The sequence below is a fragment of the Taudactylus pleione genome, unplaced genomic scaffold (assembly GCF_031769625.1).
Source record: "Taudactylus pleione unplaced genomic scaffold, aTauple2 ptg000109l, whole genome shotgun sequence".
NCBI classification, from domain to species: domain Eukaryota; kingdom Metazoa; phylum Chordata; class Amphibia; order Anura; family Myobatrachidae; genus Taudactylus; species Taudactylus pleione.
In genome coordinates, this window is record NW_028284511.1 from 14,819,915 (window position 1) to 14,831,754 (window position 11,840).

An 11,840-nucleotide genomic window follows, 5' to 3' on the forward strand; every position below is an offset into this window, starting at 1 on the left:
CATGGAGGCATCAGGTGACCCGCCACCACTAAAAAAAAGAGTGCGTGTCGGAGTCCCAGGCACCCTGGCAGTAGCTCAGGGAGGACACGCCACAGCTTAATATAGAGGCTGTGTCCGTGCTTCCGAATGCCTAGCCGCAGCCCTGATGCCAGCAGTGGTAAGTATAGCTCTGTTCCCCTTATGGGAAACGGAGTTTAATCTGCGGCCCCTCCGCCCCCTCCCAGGCTCATGTGGCATATACTGTAGTATATCCCCTCCTGGAATCCTGTAACGCCGCTAGCGTTATTACAAGGGGCGGAGCTACCGCGCATAGAGCGCGGATACCAGTACAGTGATTCTGTTCAGACAGTCTGTAATGTTGCTGCCTAGCAGCATGCCTGATCCCTGCACGATGAGCGCTGTCTTACTTTATAGAGCCTGACAGCGCTCTGTTTGCTGCTCTCACGAGAGCCGAATCTTCCCTCTGCTCTATCCCCACGAGGAGGGAGCCTGCCGCGCCCCGCTACTCCCATAAGGGAGTCTACATAGCACCAATTGGCGGGGCTTAGGGAGCTACTCAGCGCGGCTGTTCCCTGCCGCGCTGGTGCTTGTAGGAGCGCTGGCTTCTGCACACAGCCGCCAGGGAGCGAGGCTGTTATTCACAGCGCTCTCGGCTGCGGGTTGCGGCGCCGGTGCTTGTATGAAGATTGCACCGGCGCTGTCTATTTCATTCCCGCTCCACCACTCGCTTTATGCCTGCTATACATTGTTTGCGCCCCGCCCGCTTATTATAGTAGGGGCAGAGTCTACTTCATGCTGGCTTGCACAGATGCCGCCATACTCCAGGAGTATTATTAGCATATGCACCTGCCTTAAAAGGAGCCGGGGCTTATTGCCAGCATCACCTGCATCCTCACTCTGGAGTTGTGTGGGGGGTGCAACCCTTAACAGGGTTGTGGGTTTTATTCCCAGTACGCCCTAGCTGTTTGGAGTTTGTATGTTCTCCCTGTGCTTGCATATGGCCTCTACCGTTTTTTTTCTTTCCTTAAGCCTACAGCACCTGGTCTTATTAGGTTTAACGGCACAACTGTGGAGTTTGTACTTTAACCTGCAGTCCTTATAGAGATCTGGCTCTGCCTCATCTCGGTTATATTGCAAGTAGTTCCCCTACGGAACTGGGCAGTGTACTGGTTTAATATTATATAATAAAAAAAAAAAAAAAAAAAGGACCCGCCGCAACTATTATAGAGTGAGTGTCCGGGTCCCAGGCACCCTGAAGCACGGGGAGGAACATGCCACAGCCTAATATAGAGGTTGTGTCCATGCCACTTTGCCCACCACATATCTATCAGCGCCTACGGCCACACGCCCGATCTCGTCTGATCTTGGACGCTAAGCAGCGCCAGGCCTGGTTAGTACTTGGATGGGAGACCGCCTGGGTATTCCAGGTGCGACAGGCTTATTACATTGAACATCTGGGGCAAATATGCTTGATGTGTAACAGAATAATGCAGTGTGTTTCTTGCATCTATAGCTGCCAGAGATCACTCTGCCTAAATAGTTGGGGCCACTGTTCTGGCTGCTGCCAGAAATGACGGTTATTGCATATCTTTAACCCAAGGTTAGCACAAGGGTGCGTCCCATCCCCAGGCTTATGCCTCACATTGGCTCGCCTTAAGAATGAGCCGTACTCTTCTCATGCACATATGTTAAATCTCAACAGCCTTCGGTGCTTACCTTAGAAGGTATGCATCTGTGCATCTATAGGGATTTATATCTTATTTATTCCCTTATACTGTGGTTTCTCTTCAGATCGAATAAATCTTTCGCCTTTTACTTAAGATTTCCGTGGAGAGGAACAATCATGAGTTTCATGTAATTTTTTGATGCCCGGCAGCTGCTGGGCTGCACACACAAGAAGTAACGTATGGCCGTTGTAGTGGTTGGCATTGCTGTCTCACATCACTGAGGTCATCTTTTGATTTCCATCATCTGGAGCCAGAAGGGCACACCTGATAAAGCGAGTACACCGGTAACGGAAGAGTCCCAGGATCGCAATCAGTCTGGGATAGTACGTTGCTAACATTTCCTGCCCCAACACCGTAGCAGAATGACGTCCACGCGCGGCACATGAGTAGTCTCCCTGTGTGGAGGTAAGCCACATGTATGTATATACTTGTATTTTGTACTAACCCTGCGTTTAGACCTGGGGCTCAGTTCCTTCTAACTATTGCCCGTGTTATATTTTTCAAATTATATCGCCACCTACTAATCTTGTATGTAGGTACGCGTAGGCATGTAGGGATTTATGTATGTGTTAAGTATATATATATGTGTGTGTGTATATACAGATGTATGTGTGTGTGTATATGTATATATTATTATATATATATATATATATATTGCTTCTTATCCTTACCATTAAAGCAGGGGTAGGATATGTTCTTATCAGTTTTATGTCTGATACCTAGTATATTTAAAGAGGATGCTGCGATGGGAGGCTGGACTCTCCTGATCTGGTAGTTTGTTCTATAACTCCGCTTTACACCATCTCTCCCTAGGGATTGGGTGGTGTGTGTATATTATGTATATAATTATGGATATGTGTAGGTATTCCTATACTTCCACATTCATTAAGATACATCTTATTCCACGTCTGGAAAGCTGCCAGGGTTTACCAGAAGCTGTCGCTTATATCCATACATATTATATGGTGGCTCTATAGATTAGAGACATGTTCTGCAGCTTACATAGGATAGTCAGAGACTCCTACGGCATTGCTTTTAGTATGGACTCTATACATGTCCAGGGGCCTTCCTGTATGTCCACACATGTATATAAGGATATGTACTTACACCCGCCTCGGGTTATAGTCCTGTTTCCATCAGTCTATATCTACAGTGTCCACTTCAGGGGACCTATTAATTACAACTACACTCTAGGGCGCACTTAGTAACAAACTTGTAAGACACTAGGAATGCAATGTGTGTATATATAGATATAGCATGCTGATCTCCTGGTGCGGGATATGTGTATGTGTGTATATGTGTATATATATATGTAATGTAGCGTGCGGATCTCCTGGTGCAGGAGTTTGACAAGTGACTTACTATGTCGGTACTAACTCTTCCTTTCAGAGAGTTTGCCTTTTCATGCAGCTATGTTTATATGTGTGAATGTGTATATATACTGATATATTCCCGTTCCTTGTATGAATTTTCCTAATAATTGGAGAAATCTGTTTTTGCCCCTGACTGGCGTTATCACTACGGATATATCTCTTCTTTACTTGGGATAATTAACGCATTCTATGTCTATGTACAGGTACCTTTCTCGGTATCGATTCTGGTACCTTATATTATTGTCTTGTCGCATATCTCACTACAATAGGTATCTGTAGGTCACTTGGGTACATTTCCTATCAGTACATAGAGAATCCAGGATCTATTCCATCCTCATGGCTTATTTAGTTAATTTACATGAGGCCTAGGGCCACCCGTCGATATAGGCAGGGTCTGGCCTGGGTTGTATCAGATTGTGGGCGTAATACACACTTCACCATTATAAGTGTTAATGTAAGGGTACACTAGCAGACCGTTTTTGGGGTATGTGTAATCTCTATATGGATACATATCCCTAATGGAACAGGCTCAGGTATAGCGTCCTGTTGTACGACCTTCTTGTCTCCATTAACAATTTGCTAGTTTCTACAGTATTTTCTTCTGCAGCATCTCCAGACTGAAGTCCGTGCTGTAGAGCATTGATCTTTGCCACTGAGGCTACTCTCTGTACCTGACGTGGTGGTTTGCTGTGAGATGAATAAGGTCAGTGACATCCTACATAGCGTCCAGAGGGCTTCTGGTCGCTCACAGGTAAGCGGGCTTACCCCACTAATGCCTCGGCAGATGCTTTCTTTTTCATGCATCCTGACATAGCTGTTGTTCTCTCTTATGCACCCTAGTTGCTGTCCTAGCAGCCTTCCGCTCTTTTAAATCAGTTGGCTGTACACTTTAGAGCTTTCCTGGTGTGTGGGTGCATAATTGCAACATTGAGATTTGTGACCCTATTCTACTGGAATCTGTTGGGGTTATGGACTGAAGTACATCTATGGGCTAATGCACATCTTTACTATAAAGTGTGACAGTCTCTATGTTCCATACAGGGGGCCTGGTTTGTTTCCTGTTCAGTATCTGTTGATAATTCAGCACACTGACAGGTACCTGAATGGTACCTTCATAGTTGTCCTAGTGCTTTAGCCTTGCGGATGGGATACTTCCCTATATTGGTAGCTCTCCCTGGGTGGAGGTGGCATCCGTGCTCTTTTTCTGCTAAGGGTATCCTGGGTGTTTTCATACTATGTTCAGGCCAGTTGTTGGTACTGATTACACTCTACCATCATGAAGGAAGTTGTCTGCTGTTTGACAGGATGGGTGGTACTGCCGTCTGACCCACTGGAAGGAATTGTAGTCTCAATCCTCTCGTATCCGCCTCTGCCTCATGCCAGTGGGATCTCCACTCGTTGACAACTTCTATGGTTTAAACCTTCCACTGGTTACCAACCCTTTAGTAGTTGGACCTCGAGAATGGTTCAGGGCGACTGTTAGGTCGTGATTCTTGCCTCCTTGTTTGCTTTGTTAGGAGTCTGTGGACAGGTCCAGCTCTGTCTCTGTATATTGGTCTCATTATACTTTTATCTATATGATGTTCCGCAGTGCTGGGATTCTGCTGTCTGAGACTGTTGCAGCTTCCTGTAGTTGTCGCTAATACGGTTTTCTCGAGTTTTGTTCTCATGTTACTGCCATTCTATGGATTCTAGTTGGGGTTTTCTGCTCCCAACGGTCTTGCTTGGTCTGTTTTTGGCTGAGCTTACGGTGTTCTGATGCTTTTCATCTGCGGGTACTCTCTCTAGCCGTATTCCATTGAATTTACGCTGTAAGTTGTGGAATGTCTGTGACTGTTCAGCAAGGAGCTCTGATTGTCTCCTGGCTCTACGACATGCCTCCAGTCTTGGGCTGTCCCTGTTTCGGTTGGCCGGGAGGTCGGCAAGTACTCCGCGCTTCCCACCCGGGAGGTTGGCTTTGGGACGTCCCCACTGTCTTGAACTCCAGTGTCCCCTAGTGGATGAAGGAGAAAACAGGATTTTGGTACTTACCGATAAATCCCTTTCTCCGATTCCACAGGGGACACTGGACGCCCGCCCAGCGCTGCGTTCCTGCCGTTTTGTTGGGTCCTTATCTAGTTGTGTGACTGCATGTGTTCCCTGCAGAGGGTTCCTCTGTTCTTCTTCAGTCGGTATTGTTCCGTTCTGTGGTCTTCTCCTTCTCCTCATTTTCCTATTGTCTACCGTCTCCTCTCGGGCTCAGTTCTTAAACTGGGGCTGATGGGGCATAGAGGGGGAGGAGCCAGTCACACTTCAGAATTATTTAAAGTGCCAGGCTCTGCTCTACCACCGTCTATACCCCACTGTCTTGAACTCCAGTGTCCCCTGTGGAATCGGAGAAAGGGATTTATCAGTAAGTACCAAAATCCTGTTTTATATTTCAATGGCTAAAGAGAGAGATGATTGCTGTGAGGAGTAATGAGTTTTTCACAGTTGTGCCTAGTTCAGACAAGACGAAGGAAGATATTTAGGTAGCTGTTTTGGTTTCCAGCTTTGGTGAGTTACACACAATATCGGCTGCTTCTTTATCTATATTTTTCAGACTCTGAAAGACTTGATTTGTATTAGAAAACATGGATGAAGGTTGAATCACACACAATATTGCAAGTACCTTAAATAAAGTTTGGTAGATCAATTGTGTTTGTGAGGGGTTGGTGGGAACTTGCCTTCTTATTGATTTCCACAGATACCTGCTAATGCCAGGATGGACATCTTTCAAACTTCGAGGCCTCCCAAGTAATTTCTTCTTTTGGTAAATAGTTATATTCAGTTTTGGAAGCTGTAATGGAATTTGATTTATGTGTGGAAGGACTGTTTGTTCTTGTTATCCAACAGTGGAGCTCGAGGCAGAAGATATGTCAGGCCCAAGTCATATGGATGATATGGTACCTCATTATATGAACTTTTATGCATAATCTATGTGTTTTCCCTATCTATAACATGTATGTTGTATATGATAAGGATTCTAAATATGGTATGTGTATGTTTTGGGATGTATTTGCCTTTATTTTCATCAACAGATTTCTTAGAATTCATGATGCCCACTAAATATCTCAGCCACTACTGTGAGTGTCTTGATCTGCCACACTGTGTACCTTATTTTATATTTCAATGGCTAAAGAGAGAGATGATTGCTGTGAGGAGTAATGAGTTTTTCACAGTTGTGCCTAGTTCAGACAAGACGAAGGATGATAATTAGGTAGCTGTTTTGGTTTCTTTTTTGGTGAGTTACATAGAATATGGGCTGCTGTTTATCAATATTTTTCAGACTCTAATTGACTTGATCTGTACTTGAAGACAAGGATGAAAGTTGAATCACTCACAATATTGCAAGTACCTTGCATAAAACTGGGTTTGTGTTTGTGAGGGGTTTGTGGGATCTTGCCTTTTTATTGATCTCCACAGTTACCTGCTAAAGCCAGGATGGACATCCTTCAAACTTCGAGGCCTCCCAAATGATTTCTTATTATAGTAAATAGTTCAATAAATTTTTGGACGCTGTTTTGGATTTTGATTCTGTGTGGAAGGACTGTTTGTTCTTGATATCCAACAGTGGAGCACGAGGCAGAAGATATGCCACGCCAAGTAATTTGGATGATATGGTAACTCTTTATATGAACTTCTATTTGATGAGTATTCCAAATATGGTATGTGTATGTTTTGGGATGTATTTGCCTTTATTTTCATCAACAGATTTCTTAGAATTCATGATGCCCACTAAATATCTCAGCCACTACTGTGAGTGTCTTGATCTGCCACAACGTGTACCTTAATTTGTATTTCAATTACTAAAAAGAGAGATGTTTGCTATGAGGAGGAATGAGTTTTTCACAGTTGTGCCTAGTTCAGCCAAGACGAAGGATGATAATTAGGTAGTTGTTTTGGTTTCTTTTTTGGTGAGTTACATAGAATATGGGCTGCTGTTTATCAATATTTTTCAGACTCTAATTGACTTGATCTGTACCTGAACACATGGATGAAGGTTGAATCACACACAATATTGCAAGTATCTTAAATAAAGTTTGGTAGATCAATTGTGTTTGTGAGGGGTTGGTGGGAACTTGCCTTCTTATTGATCTCCACAGATACCTGCTAATGCCAGGATGGACATCTTTCAAACTTCGAGGCCCCCCAACTAATTTCTTCTACTGGTAAATAGTTATATTCATTTTTGGAAGCTGTTATGGAATTTGTTTTCTGTGTGGAAGGACTGTTTGTTTTTGATATCCAACATTGGAGCTCGAGGCATAAGATATGCCAGGCCCAAATCATATGGATGATATGGTACCTCTTTATATGAACTTCTATAGATAATCTATGTGTTTTCCATTTCTATAACATGTTTGTACTATATGATAAGGATTCTATATATATTGTATGTGTATGTTTTGGGATGTATTTGCCTTTATTTTCATCAACAGATTTCTCTGAATTCATGACACCCACTAAACATCTCAGCCACAACTGTAAGTGTCTTGATCTGCCACACTGTACCTTATTTTGTATTTCAATGGCTAAAGAGAGAGATGATTGCTATGAGGAGGAATAAGTTTTTCACAGTTGTGCCTAGTTCAGACTAGACGAAGGAAGATAATTATATAGCTGTTTTGTTTTCCAACTTTGGTGAGTTGCATAGGATATAGGCTGCTATTTATCAATATATTTCAGACTCTAATTGACTTGATCTGTACCTGAACATATGGATGAAGGTTGAATCACTCACATTATTGCATTTATCTTGAATAAAACTGGGTAGATCAATTGTGTTTGTGAGGGGTTGGTGGGAACTTGCCTTTTTATTGATCTCCACAGTTACCTACTAAAGCCAGGATGGACATCCTTCAAACTTTGATTTTGATTTCTGTGTGGAAGGACTGTTTGTGCTTGATATCCAACAGTGGAGCTCGAGGCAGAAGATATTCCAGGCCAAGTAGTTTGGTTGATATGGTACTTCTTTATATTTACTTTTATAGATAATCTATGTGTTTTCCATTTCTATAACATGTTTGTACTATATGATAAGGATTGTAATTATGGTATGTGTATCTTTTGGGATGTATTTGCCTTTATTTTCATCAACAGATTTCTCTGAATTCATGACACCCACTAAACATCTCAGCCACAACTGTAAGTGTCTTGATCTGCCACACTGTGTACCTTATTTTATATTTCAATGGCTAAAGAGAGAGATGATTGCTGTGAGGAGTAATGAGTTTTTCACAGTTGTGCCTAGTTCAGACTAGACGAAGGAAGATATTTATATAGCTGTTTTGGTTTCCAGCTTTGGTGAGTTACATAGAATATGGGCTGCTGTTTATCAATATTTTTCAGACTCTAATTGACTTGATCTGTACTTGAAGACAAGGATGAAAGTTGAATCACTCACAATATTGCAAGTACCTTACATAAAACTGGGTTTATGTTTGTGAGGAGTTTGTGGGATCTTGCCTTTTTATTGATCTCCACAGTTACCTGCTAAAGCCAGGATGGACATTTTTCCAACTTTCCAAATCTCTGATTTCTTTTTATGGTAAATAGTTGAATTCAATTCTGGAAGTTGTTTTGGAATTTGATTTCTGTGTGGAAGGACTGTTTGTTCTTGATATCCAACAGTGGAGCTCGAAGCAGAAGATATGCCAGACCCAAGTCATATGGATGATATGGTACCTCTTTATATGAACTTCTATGGAATATCTCTATGTTTTCCCTTTCTATAATATGTTTGTTCTACATGATGAGGATTCTCAATATTGTATGTGTATGTTTTGGGATGGATTTGCCTTGTTTTTCATCAACAGATTTCTTGTAATATGTTTGTTCTACATTGATGAGGATTCTAAATATTGTATTTGTATGTTTTGGAATGTATTTTCCTTATATTTCATTAACAGATTTCTCAGAAATCGATACGCACTAAACATTTCAGCCACTACTGTAAGTGTCGTGATCTGCCCCAATGTGTACACTAATTTGTATTTCAATGGCTAAAGAGAGAGATGATTGCTTGATGAGGAATGAGTAGTTCACAGTTGAGCCTTGTTCAGACAAGACGAAGGAAGATAATTAGGTAGCTGTTTTCTTTATCAATATTTTTCAGACTCTGAAAGAAATGATTTGTATTCAAAAAAATTGGATGAAGGTTGAATCACACACAATATTGCAAGTACCTTAAATAAAGTTTGGTAGATCAATTGTGTTTGTGAGGGGTTGGTGGGAACTTGCCTTCTTATTGATCTCCACAGTTACCTGCTAATGCCAGGATGGACATCTTTCAAACTTCGAGGCCTCCCAAGTAATTTCTTCTTTTGGTAAATAGTTATATTCAGTTTTGAAAGCTGTAATGGAATTTGATTTCTGTGTGGAAGGACTGTTTGTTCTTGATATCCAACAGTGGAGCTCGAGGCAGAAGATATGTCAGGCCCAAGTCATATGGATGATATGGTACCTCCTTATATGAACTTTTATGGATTATCTGTGTGTTTTCCCTTTCTATAATATGTTTGTTCTATATGATAAGGATTCTATATATATGGTATGTGTATGTTTTGGGATGTATTTGCCTTTATTTTCATCAACAGATTTCTCTGAATTCATGACACCCACTAAACATCTCAGCCACAACTGTAAGTGTCTTGATCTGCCACACTGTGTACCTTATTTTGTATTTCAATGGCTAAAGAGAGAGATGATTGCTATGAGGAGGAATAAGTTTTTCACAGTTGTGCCTAGTTCAGACTAGACGAAGGAAGATAATTATATAGCTGTTTTGTTTTCCAACTTTGGTGAGTTGCATAGGATATAGGCTGCTATTTATCAATATATTTCAGACTCTAATTGACTTGATCTGTACCTGAACATATGGATGAAGGTTGAATCACTCACATTATTGCATTTATCTTGAATAAAACTGGGTAGATCAATTGTGTTTGTGAGGGTTTGGTGGGAACTTGCCTTTTTATTGATCTCCACAGTTACCTACTAAAGCCAGGATGGACATCCTTCAAACTTTGATTTTGATTTCTGTGTGGAAGGACTGTTTGTGCTTGATATCCAACAGTGGAGCTCGAGGCAGAAGATATTCCAGGCCAAGTAGTTTGGTTGATATGGTACCTCTTTATATTTACTTTTATTGATAATCTATGTGTTTTCCATTTCTATAACATGTTTGTACTATATGATAAGGATTGTAATTATGGTATGTGTATCTTTTGGGATGTATTTGCCTTCATTTTCATCAACAGATTTCTCTGAATTCATGACACCCACTAAACATCTCAGCCACAACTGTAAGTGTCTTGATCTGCCACACTGTGTACCTTATTTTATATTTCAATGGCTAAAGAGAGAGATGATTGCTGTGAGGAGTAATGAGTTTTTCACAGTTGTGCCTAGTTCAGACAAGACGTAGGAAGATATTTAGGTAGCTTTTTTGGTTTCCAGCTTTGGTGAGTTACACACAATATCGGCTGCTTCTTTATCTATATTTTTCAGACTCTGAAAGACTTGATTTGTATTAGAAAACATGGATGAAGGTTGAATCACACACAATATTGCAAGTACCTTAAATAAAGTTTGGTAGATCAATTGTGTTTGTGAGGGGTTGGTGGGAACTTGCCTTCTTATTGATCTCCACAGATACCTGCTAATGCCAGGATGGACATCTTTCAAACTTCGAGGCTTCCCAAGTAATTTCTTCTTTTGGTAAATAGTTATATTCAGTTTTGGAAGCTGTAATGGAATTTGATTTCTGTGTGGAGGGACTGTTTGTTCTTGATATCCAACAGTGGAGCTCGAGGCAGAAGATATGTCAGGCCCATGTCATATGGATGATATGGTACCTCTTTATATGAACTTTTATGGATAAACTATGTGTTTTCCCTATCTATAACATGTTTGTTCTATATGATAAGGATTCTAAATATGGTATGTGTATATTTTGGGATGTATTTGCCTTTATTTTCATCAACAGATTTCTTAGAATTCATGATGCCCATTAAATATCTCAGCCACTACTGTGAGTGTCTTGATCTGCCACACTGTGTACCTTATTTTATATTTCAATGGCTAAAGAGAGAGATGATTGCTGTGAGGAGTAATGAGTTTTTCACAGTTGTGCCTAGTTCAGACAAGACGAAGGATGATAATTAGGTAGCTGTTTTGGTTTCTTTTTTGGTGAGTTACATAGAATATGGGCTGCTGTTTATCAATATTTTTCAGACTCTAATTGACTTGATCTGTACTTGAAGACAAGGATGAAAGTTGAATCACTCACAATATTGCAAGTACCTTGCATAAAACTGGGTTTGTGTTTGTGAGGGGTTTGTGGGATCTTGCCTTTTTATTGATCTCCACAGTTACCTGCTAAAGCCAGGATGGACATCCTTCAAACTTCGAGGCCTCCCAAATGATTTCTTATTATAGTAAATAGTTCAATAAATTTTTGGACGCTGTTTTGGATTTTGATTCTGTGTGGAAGGACTGTTTGTTCTTGATATCCAACAGTGGAGCACGAGGCAGAAGATATGCCACGCTAAGTAATTTGGATGATATGGTAACTCTTTATATGAACTTCTATTTGATGAGTATTCCAAATATGGTATGTGTATGTTTTGGGATGTATTTGCCTTTATTTTCATCAACAGATTTCTTAGAATTCATGATGCCCACTAAATATCTCAGCCACTACTGTGAGTGTCTTGAT

The 11,840-nt window shown here is 41.0% G+C and overlaps 1 non-coding gene across 1 annotated transcript; it reads left to right on the plus strand.

Annotated features, from left to right (window-relative positions):
- Positions 1-1,771: 1,771 nt before the first annotated feature.
- Positions 1,772-1,886, plus strand: LOC148525411 (U5 spliceosomal RNA). The gene has a single exon (XR_015878298.1). It is a non-coding gene; the product is annotated as a U5 spliceosomal RNA (small nuclear RNA).
- The last annotated feature ends 9,954 nt before the right edge of the window (positions 1,887-11,840 follow it).